Here is a 16,029-nt window from a genome sequence, read left to right as displayed (position 1 = left end):
TGCATGCACAAAGGAGCACTCATCAGGGCGGACGTTAGCATAAAGCCTGCAGCGGGGGAACCATCACCATCGTGGAAGAAAAGTCTCCATTGGGCAACACATTTTCCATATTGGTTCTGGTTGATAGATCTACGGTGTCTAGATAGACAGTCAATAGGTATACTGCAAAAGTTGACAGGGTCAAAATGTCAACCGGGTTTTTCATGATTTTTTTTTTGTAAATGGCATGTTCTTACTTCACCATCCATGTTGGCATAGGCAGATAATATAACAGTGCCTGTTGCATGGTGAGCAAAGGGTATGCGTCGACAGAAAATGTAAAAAACTCATGTCCACCTTTTCATGTATCTACCTTTTGCGTATCGACCTTTTGACTCGTTGACTTATTGTATGTCGACAGGGTTGGACTGGCCCCACAGGAGCCCTCCTATTTGTCTAGGGATCAGGTCCCAGACTGTGCACTTGAATTACATTATAGATACCTTATACTGCACAGGACTATGGTGTATTCTCTACAGTGCATTGCTGTTATTAAGCTGGTGCATTGTAGTGCATGCAATAGCAGTATTTACTATCATTTACCATACAATGTTTGGTAAATGATAGTAATCATTTACTTTTGTAGAAGCTGGCCACAACCCTCAACCATACCTCCCAACTGTCCCACTTTCGGCGGGAATGTCCCATTTTTTGGCGACGTTCCCAAGACCTGCCCGGGGCCGGCAGTGTCCCGTGGTGGGGAGGTAGGTGGGAGTCCCGCACTGTCACCAATACACACAACATCTATTCATGCCCCCACAGCTGCAAAAACGGGGCGTGGCCTTGCAGGAGCATCACGAGTACAGGCCTCACCCCTTTCTGCTAGGCCACGCCCCCAAAAATTTTGGCCATGCGGCAGCGTCCCTCCTCGTACCTCCTCAATGTTGGGAGGAATGCTCAACTTGGGTCCCTATCACTGCCAGTTGGCCCTCTATATCCCAGTATGACACTTCGGGGAAAATTTACTAAGATGTGTATTCTACTTCACATGTGATGTTGCTATGGGCAACCAATCAGAATCTACTTCTTATTTATTTATTACCCTCTAGAAGATAAAAGACAGGGGGTCAGATTCTCTAAGCTTCAAAAGTGATAAAATGGAGAGTGATAAACAGCCAGCCAATCAGCTCCTACCTGCCATGTCACAGACTGTGTCAGACAGGAGCTGATTGGCTGGCTGTTTATCACTCTATTTTATCACTTTTGAAGCTTAGAGAATCTGGCCCAGGATCTGATTGGTTGCCCATAGTTGCTATGAAATAGAATACACATATTAGTAAATTTCCCGCTTCATGATGACGTTTTGTGATCGACCTATTAGATTATTAGATGGTGTCATAGACACCATCTAATAATCCACACCCTTCCATATATGGTGGGGAGGGCAGCATATTGATCCCTGCACATGTTGGGGCATCCAAGTATCACATAAAGTATTTATTATATTTATTGATTAATGATTTGTAAATCTTTACAAAAAAAAAGACAAAAAGATTATAGAAATATCAAAAAAGCACTTACATTATGATGTAATGCCTTATAAGCAGAAAACTAATTCTACAGTACTTCTAGAGGTACATCTGTGTCTGCTGTATGACACTTCTACGTCCCCCCAGGCATGGCTATGGGAGCATTGGTGACACCGCAGCTCCGAGTACATGACTTAAGCAAATTGCTGAGAAGGTTCAGGAATTCTTGTTTATTTCATAAGCCTTCTCGCGCTTTGCATGGGAATTACACGTTTCCGATTCCCTCTGGCAACCGTGAGAGAACAAACAACAGACCGAATATACAAGTATTATTACATTCCTAGCAAACATGAAATAATAGGATCTTTTGACTGTCGACCTTCAGTGGTCACCTAATGTATGTAGATTGAGTGTACCCTATGACCCGTACTCATCTGAAAGAGATATAAAAGGAGAAGGAAGAAATTCATTTTAAGAGCATTCATTCAACCTATGCATTAAATATACAGTCATGTGAATCCACCTGTGATTTGATCATAGTGACATAAATGGCACGATGCAGAGTAGGGTAAGATTTGGTGACACATAACCCCAAATATTTAATAACCAAAGATCTCCACAGAAATGGGAATCTAAAGGCTAGGATAGAACATATATGGGGGATATATAATGCCAAGGCTTTAGATTTGGAATGATTAACCTTAAGGAACCATATAAAAGACGTTCCCTCTAAATTGGTGGGATACATTTACTAAGATCAGATTGCAATTCTTATTTTTTTAGCACCTTCTATAAGATAATAGTAAGCTGCCCCCGGGCTCCAGCCCTATAGGGTGTACTGTCTCCATTGTTTACCACTTTTCCGTTTCCCTGCTTCTGTGAAGCTGCTACCATCCGCTGCCATCTGCAGCGGAGCACCGCTCCTCCACGTGATCCAGAGCTGCTGCTCCTCCCGTGACCAGGCATCACTGCTGTTCTTCCCGTGACCCAGTGCCACTCCTCCTGCAACCTGGCGCCACACCTCCATGTGACCCGGCTCCACTGCTCCTCCCATGACCTTACACCACTGCTACTCCCGTGACCTGACGCCTCTGCTCCGTTAACCGATTACAGCTTCTGCTGTCTGGGCTGTAGTCTTCAGCGACCATATCCCTGGTGATAATGGCTTAAATGCACCGTGTTTACGGGGCTCAAGAGTACGAAATCTTCTGTCCTCTAGTCTAAACGCATGCTCATGTGCCCTAGAGTCCTTCCCCAAAGAAAAAAGGGGCCTGACAGTTCTTTTTCTCGGTCCCTGATACATACCCTCCAACTGTACCGAATTTGCCGGTACAGTACCGTTTTGTAACAGTCTGTACCGGCAAATTGCAATTGTACCGAATGTACCGCATTTTCAGCGGTCAGAGTCAGGCTCACATGAAGTTACATATGCGAGGCGCCGCATATGTAACTTCAAGCCCTGGCTCCGTGTGCTGCCTGAGTTTTCCCTCTTCCTCCCCGTCACCTGTTCCCAAGAGTGCAATGCGCGGGCCGGTGCCGTGCGTTAATCTATGCCAGTGGCCAGCCGAGACTCGTATCGGAGGAGCCTGCCATCCGCACACACTGTGGGCGGGATGTATCAACATACATCCCCGCCCTTCGCACGGCAGCCGCCGCGATGCTACCGCATATGTACTAACATATGCGGCCAGCATCGGGCTGCGGTAACGGAGACCCCCGCGATACCTGTGATGTGGGCTGCGGGGGTCTCCGTCACCTCCCGGCGGCTGCCAGCGTCCCCCTGCGTCTCCTCCTCCCACCTGAAGCCGGATGTCCTGCCGGCTGTCACACCAGGGGAAGGAGGAGGTTAAAGGAGGACGGGAGGGGGGGGCGGCGCACGGACGGCGTACGTCGGGCGGCGAAAGAAGCCCATAGGCTTCTATAGGGTGATATGGAAGCCTACCGATACCCTGGCCTGCGAAAACGGGGCGAACCGGTGATAGTACATAGGAAAATGCGGTAAAACGGGGGGTTTACCGCATTTTCCCTTTAGTACATCCCGCCCCCTAAGTGCACTGCAGAAACTTAGGTGGCTCAGGCCTGGCTGTACTGGTACTTTAAATATTAAATCTCCACACTTCTCATGACTCTTATCCATCGTGACGCACCTGCTGCAGCCTGCAGCCGGTGTGTCACGGTGGATAAGAGTCAAGAGAAGTGTGGAGATGTAATATTTAAATATTTATATTATAAGCGCTCAATTTTTATTTTAAATGCCCGGAAAGTGAGTGGCCACGCCCACTTTACATATGCTCATGCCCACTTTGCTTATGGCCACGCCCACTTTCTTTGTGTGTACCGATTTTGGCCCTTCAGATGTTGGAGGGTATGCTGATATATTTGTACGTGTTAACATGTCTCTGCTTAAACGTCTCTTTTCCAGCGTAAGGAATCCCAATTTGTCCAATTTGTCTTCATAGATTCATTTCTCAATCATTTGTATTAGCTTGGTTGTTCTTCTTTGGACTTTTTTCCATTCTATGATGTCATTTTTATAATCTGGGGCCAGAATTGCACTCCACATTTTAGATGTGGTCTAGCCAATGCTTTGTAAAGTGGCAATAATTCCATTCAAGTCCCTAGACTCCATGCCCCTTCTTCTACAGGCTAGTATCCTGTTGGCCTTATTTGCTGCTACATGACACTGAGCACTACACCCCAGTTTGTTGTCAATTTGGACTCCTTGATCATTTCAAGTTCTGATATACCCAATGCTTAGGTTATAACTAGCACATTGATTATGTTATCCAAGACGAAAAACCTTGCATTTATCAACATTGAACCTCATTTTCCATTTTTTTGCCCACTCATCTACTTTATTTAGATCGCTCTGAAGCATGGAGACATCGTTGTCTGTTTTAATCACCCTGCTCAATTTTATGTCATTAGCAAAGATGAAAACTTGGCTGAGTAATCCCACCCCTATATTGCAATTAAAAAAAAAGGAGCCCTAGCTTCGAACCCTTGTGGAACTCGGTACTGGTATCCAAGATGAAACTGCACCGTTTACAACCACACTCTGTTCTCTATCCTGCAGCCAGTTTCTTACCCATCTACAAATTTTTACTCTAGTAATTCCTCAATTTTTTTGACCAACCTCTTATGTAGCACAGTAACAAAAAATGTAGCAAAATCCAGGAAGACCACATCTACAGCATTTCCATTGTCTAGGTTGTTGCTGACTTCCTCATAAAAGCTTATTAAGTTCATTTGGTACAAACAGGTTATTTTGGTTAATGCCAGGGTTGCATATCCTGCCGGAATGGCCGGGAGGGTCCTAGAAATTGGGTCCCCCTCCCACCTCCCCCCCCTTGGGTCCACTCTCCCACATTGCCCTTCATCTCCCATGAACACATGCGATTGCGGCATTTTATACCCGCACCCCGCAGTGCAAATCCTGAAATACCTCACATCCACTCTAGACATGCCCCCAATAGGGGAGACTGTCTGTGACTCCGCCCCCGAACAGCCCCTTTTTCCCTCCTGGCGATGGCCCCACCCCCTGCTTCAAGTCTGCAGCTATGTACTATGCATCTCTAAATGTTTTTGGATATCACCCCCTAGAATTCCCTCAAATAATTTCCCCACTATAGATGTTAAGCTCACGGGTCTAAAATTTGCTGGGTCATCCCCTTTTTCCCTTTTTGAAAATTGGTACTACAGTACCTCTGCTATACTCCAGTCCTTAGGCACCATACCAGATGGAAATGATTTATTGAAAATGTAATACATTGCTAATTCCTCCCTTATTTCCATTAGAACCCTAGGATAAATCCCATCCGGACCTGGTGATTTGTTTGTTTTGATTTTTGCTGAGCTTCTTTATGATCTCATCTGAAGTGAATTCATTATTATTATAGATAGGAGGGGCCTGATACAAATTCCTGCTCACATAATGTACCATCATGCTGGATGCTGTTCAGTTAACAAACATTGCTGTATTATGTCATCTGTATATAACAAAAGATGGTTTAACATCAAATATATAAAAAAAAACCTCCTGCCATGTCCATGTTTGAAGTTATATTTTGGGTTGTACCCATCAACAGCAAACACGGGCATTATATTTCGTTTGCTCACTGCTGTAATGTAGGGTGACATTTATTTAATGGTATGCAATTTTTAGTAAAGTTCTGAAATCGCAAATTATCACATTTTCCGAAATCAGGAATTTTTTGAAAAAAAAATCAACTATTTAATGAGATGCGAAATTGCGGGTGAAAAGTGCAATATGGTGCGATTTTTAGTCATGAAAAAATGCAAATTTTTGTCATGTGCGAATTTGTGGACATGTGCGATTTTGGAGACATGTAATGTGCGTTTTTTTGTGAAAAAAAAAATGTGTCGGGTTCTCCCTCCTGAGCATAACCAGCTCAAAGAGTCGGTCCTGGTTTCAAAAATCACAGGCCAAAGCAAATAGGATTCCTCTTGATTTTTTATAACCAGCACCAGGCTCAAGGGTCAGTCCTGGTACCCAAAATACAGTAGGGGTCTCCCGTATTTCAAGAACCAGCACCTGGCCCAACCAGCCAGCAGGGTTATTCCACAGCCGGGGGGAGAAATGTTATATAAGTCCCCCCGGCCAAAGCATTCAGCCCCTGACCAGTCAACCTGGGCAGGGATCCTGGGGAAATGGGGACCCCCCCCCCCCCAATGAAGGGTCCCCTCCCTCCAGAATTTACCTGCCCAGGCTGAAGCCCAAGGCCGCCCCCGGTGCCCCTGTGCGGTGGGCACTGGGCTGATGTTTGTGTAAAAACTAGAACAAACTATTGGGTATTGTTCTGGAACTACAAGTCTTAGCAAGCCTGCACCACATGCAGGGACTTGGAGAACCACAAGTCCCAGCATGCGTGGCATTAAAGGGCCCTGAGGGCCGAGTTTGAGAACCACTGACATAGTTAATGAGTCGATGCAAGCAAAAGGTTGGCACAGAGATGGTTAACAAGGTGTGCAATACCGTGCAAATTAAATCCAAATGCAACTTGAGAAGTATGTAGGATTATAGACCCAATATCTCTATAAATAGATAAAAGTACAAACGGTACTTTTGTAGTTTCATGGCGGCAGTTACGTAGTCAGAGTAGTGTCCCTGTCAGAATCAGCGTAGTGTTCCCGCAGCCCCTGTCGGAATCAGAGTAGTGTCCCTGTCAGAATCAGCGTAGTGTCCCTGTCAGAATCAGCGTAGTGTTCCCGCAGCCCCTGTCAGAATCAGCATAGTGTCCCTGTCAGAATCAGCGTAGTGTTCCCGCAGCCCCTGTCAGAATCAGCGTAGTGTTCCCGCAGCCCCTGTCAAAATCAGCGTAGTGTCCCTGTCAGAATCAGCGTAGTGTTCCCGCAGCCCCTGTCAGAATCAGTGTAGTGTCCCTGTCAGAATCAGCGTAGTGTTCCTGCAGCCCCGATCAGAATCAGCGTAGTGTCCCTGTCAGAATCAGTGTAGTGTTACCGCGGCCAGCGTAGTGTTCCCACGGCCAGCGTAGTCAGCATCCATGTCAGAATTAGTGTAGTGTTCCCACAGCCCCTGTCAGAATCAGCGTAGTGTTCCCGCGGCCAGCGTAGTTATCGTAGTCAGCGACCCTGTCAGTATCAGCATTGTGTTCTCACAGCCAGCGTAGTCAGTACGTTCGCGGCTAGCCGGAGCTTATGTAGTTAGCGCAGTTAACACGTGTCATCATTATTGTTTAAGATGGATGACATGACAGGTGTGAATGTGTTCCTGAAATACTCCCACTATGCACGCCAGCCCGAAGTGCGACGAGCACACGCGGTACGCGTCCCCCTTACCTGTTCATACCCCCACTATCCACGTCGGCGTGGAGATGAGTTTATATGCGTGGAGAGCGCAGCGAGCCTCGCGAGGGAACGTGATGTGTTGACGTGTATTCTACGTCCCCTCGCGGGGCTCGCTGCACTCGCCACGATTCAGGCTCAGGGGCTTGCTGCGCTCACCACAGTTTGTAGAATCAACTCCGCACCGGCGTGGATAGTGGGGGTATGAACAGATCGGGAGGACGCTCTTGCGTCTCAGGCAGATTGAGCACCTCTCCGCCAGCACCCACATGATCGCCTCTCCGCCGGCGTCCACCAGCGCAGGGGATCTGGCTGTTACCAGTGCTGTGTGAGAGTCGCTCACTAGGCTTGCCAGGGACGCCGAGGACAGAGCTGCAGATCACTGGGACAGTGCTGTGACTATGCTGCCTGACGGGGACACTATGCTGACTATGCAGGGCTGCCGCGGGGACACTACACTGACTGCGCTAGGCAGCCGTTGGGCTACACTGACAATGTAGCATAGCCTGCCGCCATGAAACTACACAAGTACCGCACAAACATTGCATAATTTTGTGTAAAAAGTAGAAATGCAATTTTAATACTTATGACTAATGGCCAACCATGTGACCAGCTGGTGATCATCATGTTGTCATGGTGATGGGATATTATTTTGTGGAGACTGTTAATAGGGATGGCCATTGCCGCAGTCGTAAACTATCTGATGGATAACCATCAAAAGTTTTAGCTAACGATGGTCATCCATTATATTTAACTGACTGGCCTGTGGACCAATCAGAACTTGGGGGCGAAACACCCGGGTGTCAGGAGGCGGAGCTATGCTCCATGTCCCGGCACCTTGGGGAAAAAAAAGGAAACATCAGTTCTCCTTTGCCATCAATGTAGGGAAACCATCTGGTTCTCCCACATTGATGGCACAAGTATTCAACATCGGCCATAAACCATCGATGATTTTAAATCATCGATGGTCGATGGCTATCCCTTATTGTTAATGCTTTTTGGTGTAAAAGGAGTGCTCAGTGCTGTATAAAATGGCTTAGTTGCTGAAGTTTTACTGTGTTTGCATAACATTATGCTTTTAAAATGTGTGCGGCCAGTTAGGCACAGTTTTCACCATCCACATTGGTATGGTATGAGTTTACGACAGTCGGGATTCTGAGGTCGTTTCTCCGAGCGAACGCAATAAAGCCCCTTACAGGCACGGTGGCGAGCTGCATTTGTCACCTATGCTATTCTCTGTCTATGGGGGTCCTGGACCCCCACAAGGGAAAATAACCAATGTACAGTAGGTAGGGATTCTGAATGTCAGGCTCCCAACAGTCCGGATTCTGATGTCGGAATGATATCTGCTTGCCCACTGTGCACATCTACACCATCTTTGCAGCCACTTGATCATCAGCAATTGCAGGCTTGATGTACAACTGAATAAAGACGCGCATCATGGAATGACATGCTAGCGGGAAAAGTAATCAGAAGAAGCAAGGAAAAGGATCAAAAACTAGTGGGAAAAGAATACAAATAACGGTACTTGTTTCCTAGCACGGCCACACCGATTTCCATCGGGGTGGTCGTGTCGGAAAAATCGCGGCGGTGCGCGTCCTCCGACCTTTTCATTCCCCTACTATCCACGTCGGCGTGGAGTCGAGAATATAAAGTGTGGCGAGCGCAGCGAGCCACCGAGCGCGAAGCGTGGCGTGCGAAGCGTGCCCCGTGCGGGGACGCGTATAACTTCACAGGTACACGCGTCCCCTCGCCACGCTTCGGGCTCGGTGGCTCTCTGCGCTCGCCACACTTTATATTCTCAACTCCACGCCGACGTGGATAGTAGGGGAATGAAAAGGTCGGAGGAAGCGCACCGCCGCCGCTCGCCTTGCTTCGGGTTTGCGTCAATCGTGGGGTGACGACGGGGCCATATATAATGTAAAATGGGTCATATTGGCCCATTTCACATTGTTTCCTATGTGAGATGGACTTAATCAAGTCCATCTCATCTTGTGCCATTATAATGCTCCCGATTTCAATGTTAAAAATTATTTTAACATTGAAGCCTATGGAAAAATCGCAGGCATCGCGTCGGTCGCGTCGGGGGCAATGTTAATGGTCGCCTTTGCCGGCAAAATGGACCTGATTTCAAAGGAAATCGGGTCCATCGCGGGCATCGTGTACCTTAACTTTAAGGTACACGATGCCCGCGATTGTGGCCGTGCTAGGAAACAAGTACCAAAATAACAAGCAATGAAAACTTTTACAGAAACCCAAAACAGCCTAAGAAGACATAAACATAAAATACTGAAAAATAAATCAATAGACATTATAAATATTAATCAATGAAGGAACTACTAACAATACATTGCACTTTAAAACTAAACACTAGCTACTGTTACTAATTTGCTGTTTGTTGAATAGACTAATTAATGATAAATTAAATACAGAATTACGATTTTGTTCTTCACAGCTTTGAAACAACCTACTAAAAGCTGTGGTCTGTGACATCAGCGGCCCTCCCTCCCAATAGCCAGAGAACGACTGTGTTTTCTGAGGGTCTCCCGGAAAGCGCTGTAGTTACGCCCCCAAATGCCAGGCACCTGTCAATCACCTTGTAAGCGCCCAGCAAAGGCTAACTATGCAGGGTCTGTTCACAAGGGGACCCTGCGAATGAGCCTGAATAGGGCCCATACTGCTTACCCAGCTTTAGAATTGGAAACATATGAAGTAAACATATTTGGGTGCTCTGATCTGACCCCCTGAGCGGGCAGCAGTACTCGGGTTTTGCATCCATCTCTTTGCTGGAAAACATGACATACTGTACTGAGAATGCAAATAGCTCATGCAAATCATCCTTACGGATGGGAGATCTCTACTAGGGCTGAGACCAGAAGGAAAGGGAAGCTTTGCATAGAGTCTCGGGTGCACCACAGTCTCTCAGATGTCTGGCCATTTGCATAAAGCAGCATTTTCGATAAATAAATGCAGATCAAGAAAGGACAAAGATTAAATCCATGATTAAAAATGGAAAAGTGGCGCAACTATAAATTTTGCTCCCCCCTGCCAAAAAATGTGTGTCCCCCCCATCCCACATACATACATATGCCATCTCCGCCCACCCGCCTACTCTGTACACAGCAGCCAATAGCCGGCTCTGTGTACAGTAGTTGAGAGACAGTCAGCGGGTTTCATGACCATGCCTGACTCCGGTGCTCAGCCTCAGCCAGCGGGACGGGCAGCGGCGCTGCAGCAGGAATGCGATAAGCAGCGTGCAATGCGACGCAATGCAATGCGCACTCCCCCGTTGCACAGTACAAACAGTATGTGCTGCCCATTGCGATGGGCTACTTGAAGTGACAGCATCTCCAGAACCCTTTAGTGGTTTAATACTTACTTACTCTGTACTTAATCAGCCATCAGATTTCCAAATACCTCTTATAGATATTGCTGATAGCGTGACTCAGCCCAAGTCATGCAGGTGACATATGCACAGACACACACTTGCATCCAATCATGTCCTCACACCCTGCTCCCTATTTTCTTTGTAATGTGCCGAACCGTGGTTCTTGTAGCTGGCTGCGCGGAGTCAGTTTCACGGTATTGATGTTGCTAATCTCTTTTTGTCTCATCCCCTGAGTGTTTCCCTGACCTTTATTTTATGTATACAACAGGCTCCTGTCCACTGGTTCTCTATACTTCACAGATTCTTAGCTGCCTTGCTGTTCCCCTTAACATCTGTGCTGCCTACACCAATCCTTGTATTCAGTTTTGATTTAGAGTTACGTGGCCTGACCTGGGTTCTATTAGCAGCCGCCTAGTGACACTGGACCATGGGCTCAAAGTGCGTGGTCTCCACGGTGATGTTAATCCCTTTGTAGCCCATTTTATAATATTGTGTTAGCAAATATTCCCTTCTTATGCCCCTACCCCATACTTGGCTGTCCGGCTGGGGTCTTTTTCTTATTTCTTTTCCATAGTTACATAGTAGATAAGGCTGAATAAAGACTTGCGTCCATCGAGTTCAACCTAGGATTTAATAGCTTATACCTTGTTATTTAGTATATTCTGATATTTTTAAAAAACACATTATGATTCTTATTTGTATCCTTGGATGTTTGTAACCAATAAATATTTGTCCATTAACCAATAAATGTTTGTCCAACATTTCCCTCCGGCTCTCATTTTTGTCACTTTTCACGTTTTCCATTTTTCGTTAGTTTGGTCAAGTTTTTGGGCTGTGTGTACAACCCTTATGGGCTACCCACTCCCCACGTACCAAATCTGCAGTCTCCGAGGGCGACCTGGAGCCGCAAGGTGGAGAAAAAGCCTAGTGGGTCTCCAAGCTTCGGTGAGGAGGACCCACCCGCCCTAACCCTTCCGGGTGTTGAGGGAAGAGGGTCGATCTGAGCTTCGGCGAGGAGGACCCACCGATCCCTATTTTTCCCTCTTGGGCCTTTTGGCTGAGAGGGGTCAGGGGAGTAATGGGGTCTTTCTCCTTTGGGAGAGGGTCCATATGTATGTACGCCACCTATGCACGATTTAGGTAACTGCACTGGGTGTTGAAGCAGCACTCGGGCTCAGATAAAAAAAAAATAATAATAACTTCAGTAGATAGACAGTCAGCTGCTGTGTGGGGGTGGGCAGTGACGGCAAATGTTTCCCATGGAGGTTTAATGCCTATATTTTGGGGGAGTACCGAGATTATATTCGCTATCGGAAGACTGAGCTTTCCTGGCATCTTGTTGGAGGTGCTATCACTGCTGCTCAGGGCTTAAAGTGGTCATGGAGAGGTGGGGGAACTGTTTTCCCTATGCCACTTAATAACCCCCCCCCCCCGTACACTCGGTGAGATTCCTTTGCTATTCGACTAAGATTCGATTGCTATGAAATTTTTGCTAACACATGTGATATTTACGTTCACTTCAAACTATCTACATTCAATCTGCACTACATAGTCATTGTTGCACTGTCTATTTGGCTTTTTTGATTTTAGCTGAATGGGAGCAAGCATTGGCATCGAATGGGGATCGAAAGCTTAAAACCATGTTGATGTCTATGAGATACCGATTCGATTTTGACTGTATGTGGTAAATCTTACTGTGTGTACACACCATTTAGACACACAAGGCTGATCACACTGCTTGGATGGCCAATGGGCAAAGAAGTCTGTGCAGGAGGAGGTAACCGTATTGACGCTATCTGAACATTGCAATATTATCACAGGGCTCCATACCTCATTTTTTCCCCTTTTTTTTGCTTGCCTGCAGGGAGAGGGCAGCCGGAAAAGCCAGGTCAACACAGCTGGGGAGTTATGGGATGCATAATGGAGCAATGACATCATTGTGGCCCCACCCCTTTATTTTTGGAGCATGTTTATGATGATGAGAGTCAGCATTTTTTTTTTTTTTTAAATATGTCATGCCTGAATTAAAACTGTAGTACTTACTTTAATGTTAAATGCCTGACTCTGCTTGGGGGACACGAACGCCACTGAAAACCAGTTGGACAGCTCAGTAAAAGCACGGTGATACCAAGCTATTTTTACATATTTTCTCTACACATTTACATAAGTATAAACATCCTTTGTTCTAAATAAAGGTTGTAACAATCAGCAAATCTGTTTCCGGATGTATGTTCTGTATGTCTATGTATTCACAACACAAATAGTTTTATTTATAAAAGCACATTATATGTACAAGTGTGTGTGTGTGTGTGTGTGTGTGTGTGTGTTTGTATCATCGGGTCAAGAACTTGTCAGGAAAGGTTGAAACTGTAGTAAGGATGTAAGTCATGCAAAGTTGTAAAATACTTTCTTATTTTATTGTTGCAAGTTTGACCATTTACAGTAAAAACTAGTAAACATAAGAAGCTACAGTATGTATATATGCTTTACACCTATTGATTGGTCTGTCTGTCCACTTAGGCATTCAACCACCCCAGCCCTGATGGGATGAAACCAATGTAAGTGGATCCTGGCCAGGTTTTAGGGGGCTAGGGGCAGGGCTTAAAGTGGTCCTGGAGAGGCGGTGGAACTCTTTAACCTCTGCCACCTAATTAACCCTCACCCCATTAGCTAGAGGCGGGGCCTGTGGTAGGGTTTTTGGCACTCCCCTTGTAAACTATATTGCCTTTCTGTTAGAATTACTGTGCAGGTAGACATTGAACTAGTTCCATCTCACCATTAGAGGTGGTGGAACTCAGTTTTTCAAACACAGCCTGTAACATGGCAGGTAGGAGCTGATTGGCTGGCTGTTTATCACTCTCCATTTTATCACTTTATCTCTCTTGCTGTGCTTGATCTCTCTTCCAGCTTTGTTTAAATCTCCCCCAAATGCACAGTAATACTTATATAATAGCCAATGTTTAGTTGTATGTATATTGGTAGAAAATTCAGCTAAAAAGTAATTTGAAGGAGTGTATTACACACAAATGCCGATATGTACACATCCCAGGGTACTATGCATGGGATGCCGGATGGCGGCTCAACAGTCAGGATCCAGGCGGTCAGTATAACGACTGTTCAAATTTCCGACAGTCAGGATCCGAACTGACAAGGGCAATTCTCTCTTGCGGGGGTCCACAGCCTCCATAGAGGGGAAATAGAACCTGTATGAGCCCCCAAGCATCTTAACACTCCCCCAACTGTCAGAGTACCGGCGGTCAGGATTATGATGTTGGGATACTGACCGACGGAATTCTGACTGTCGGCCCATCATACCACACCCCTATACATGCAGGTCTCCAACAGCAGCATATGTGCAAAGGTTATCTCAGCTGCATGTTACAAGTACATACTGCACAACCCTGTTTTTAACCATTTATTTTTGCACATGAAATATGCATCTATATAACAGAACTGCAGTACTAAATATAACAGTGCTGTCGCAGGTACAGCTCTCACCTCAAAATTTAAATAAAGCATTTAAGAAGCATGAGCAATGAAGAGAGCACCTATCATCTTGAGAGATTAATTCACAATCACCCAATAACAAATGGTTATGGAGCCTAATTCAGACTGCAAGGCTGCAATCAGGGCCAGATTGGCAACTAAAAGTGGCCCTGAAAATATTTCTAGAAGTGGCCTCATGTGGGTGGCACCAAATCAAATGTAGGCGGAACCAACACCAAAATAGGTGGGATTGATACATCACTACACCTGTGTGGAAGTCGTTGGTTACAAATGACAATACAAAGTACCATGCTGCTGCTGTATATTATGGGTGCAAGCAGGGCTGGAGTAAGCCTCCGGGGGTCCCAGGTCACTTTAGACTGAGGGCCCGCTTGCACTTGTCATTACTGGCCGCAAACTGCCAAACTGTCAAAAAACAGAGAAAAGGCAGCATAAACTTGGTCAATGGGTAACTGCAGGGGGGAGGATTAATATTATACCACAGGAAAAGCCTCTGTTTGTCCCTCTGTACCTTACTCTGTAGGACTGTAGGAGACCTCACAGGGTCAGCGCTGCCTCTGATTAAAAACCCTCCCATGGTGAGGCTGCTGCTGCTGTCCTCCATGGGCCTGAGAAGCATGTGATGAGCTCCACCAGGCAGAGCTCACCACAAACCTCTCAGCCTCTGCCCTCTTGTGCAAAGTGTCATGGGACTTAGGACCTTATTCTGATTGACTCACAAGGTTGCGAATTTTTCAGCCTTGCGAGTCCATCAGACACCGCCCGCTGCCTGCACTGCCGACCACGCCCCTCACACGCAGGACCTCACGCACAGCTGTGAATGGATGATTTACATAATCATCCATTCGCAGATGGGGAGAAATCGCCTAATAAATTATTTCTCCAGCGCTCGCAGTTCAGAGGCACCTATATAGTGACTCTGAACTGCGGGCACCCTGTGCGAGGACAAGGCGGGTAGCTGACATCCGATGAGGTCAGCTGCCCACCCCCCACATGTCTGTCACAGCCTCATTAGCTTGAGAACGACCAGCATTCTCATGGGAACGCCCATAAAACACTAGGCGTTCCCATATGCTAATGGGGTTAAACGGTGCCCCCCACCGTTCTCCGCCCCAGCCCCGAAAGTTCACCATGGGTGCACGCACCCTGCATCTGCACATGTGAAGAAACACACCTCAGCATTGGTCCTCCGTACGAACGCATAGAGGACCGAATGGATCGGAATAAGGTCATTAGTCAACTCCCAGTAATGCACTGCACACTTGTGCAGTCAGTTTGCCTTGGATCCCGATGCTCAGCACCATTAATCAATGTCGCATTGGCAGATAGGTGAAGCTGCAGCACTACCCCACTGCCATGCACAAAACCTTTAGCTAAAAAAAAGTAAAAAAAAAAAAAGACATGCCGACCACAGGGGGCCCCTAGCTAGAGGCGGGCACAGGGGTACTGACCCCCTATGCCCACCCCCCTTAATCCGGCCCTGGGTGCAAGCTGTGCACTGAGCAGGGGCATTTTAAGAGAGGAGAGGAACCGCGTACAGCCTCCGCTGTGGGTCCCCTCCTCTCTGACGACGAGTAGCATTTTGCCAGTCTACAGTGCATGCACAAGTCTCCAGGAACATGGTGACCACGCCTTGTTCCAGGAGACATATCCAGTGCATGCACAAATCACTCAGAAATGGCCACGGCAGACATTTATTGAGTGATTTGTGTATGCAGGGCCCAGACGCCGGAGGGGTAACTATAATATATGGGTGCTGTGTGGGCCCCCCTGGACCCAGGGGCTGTTTGCAAGGAGCAC

At 46.7% G+C, this 16,029-nt stretch overlaps 1 protein-coding gene across 1 annotated transcript in view; it reads left to right on the top strand.

The window, feature by feature from the left end:
• NEURL1 (neuralized E3 ubiquitin protein ligase 1) overlaps positions 1 to 16,029 on the top strand; it is a 398,530-nt gene that overhangs the window by 38,984 nt on the left and 343,517 nt on the right. The window lies entirely within an intron of this gene.

Source organism: Crinia signifera, chromosome 6 (genome assembly GCF_055691185.1).
Source record: "Crinia signifera chromosome 6, ASM5569118v1, whole genome shotgun sequence".
NCBI classification, from domain to species: Eukaryota; Metazoa; Chordata; class Amphibia; order Anura; family Myobatrachidae; genus Crinia; species Crinia signifera.
This window is presented reverse-complemented; position numbering and strand designations above follow the sequence as displayed.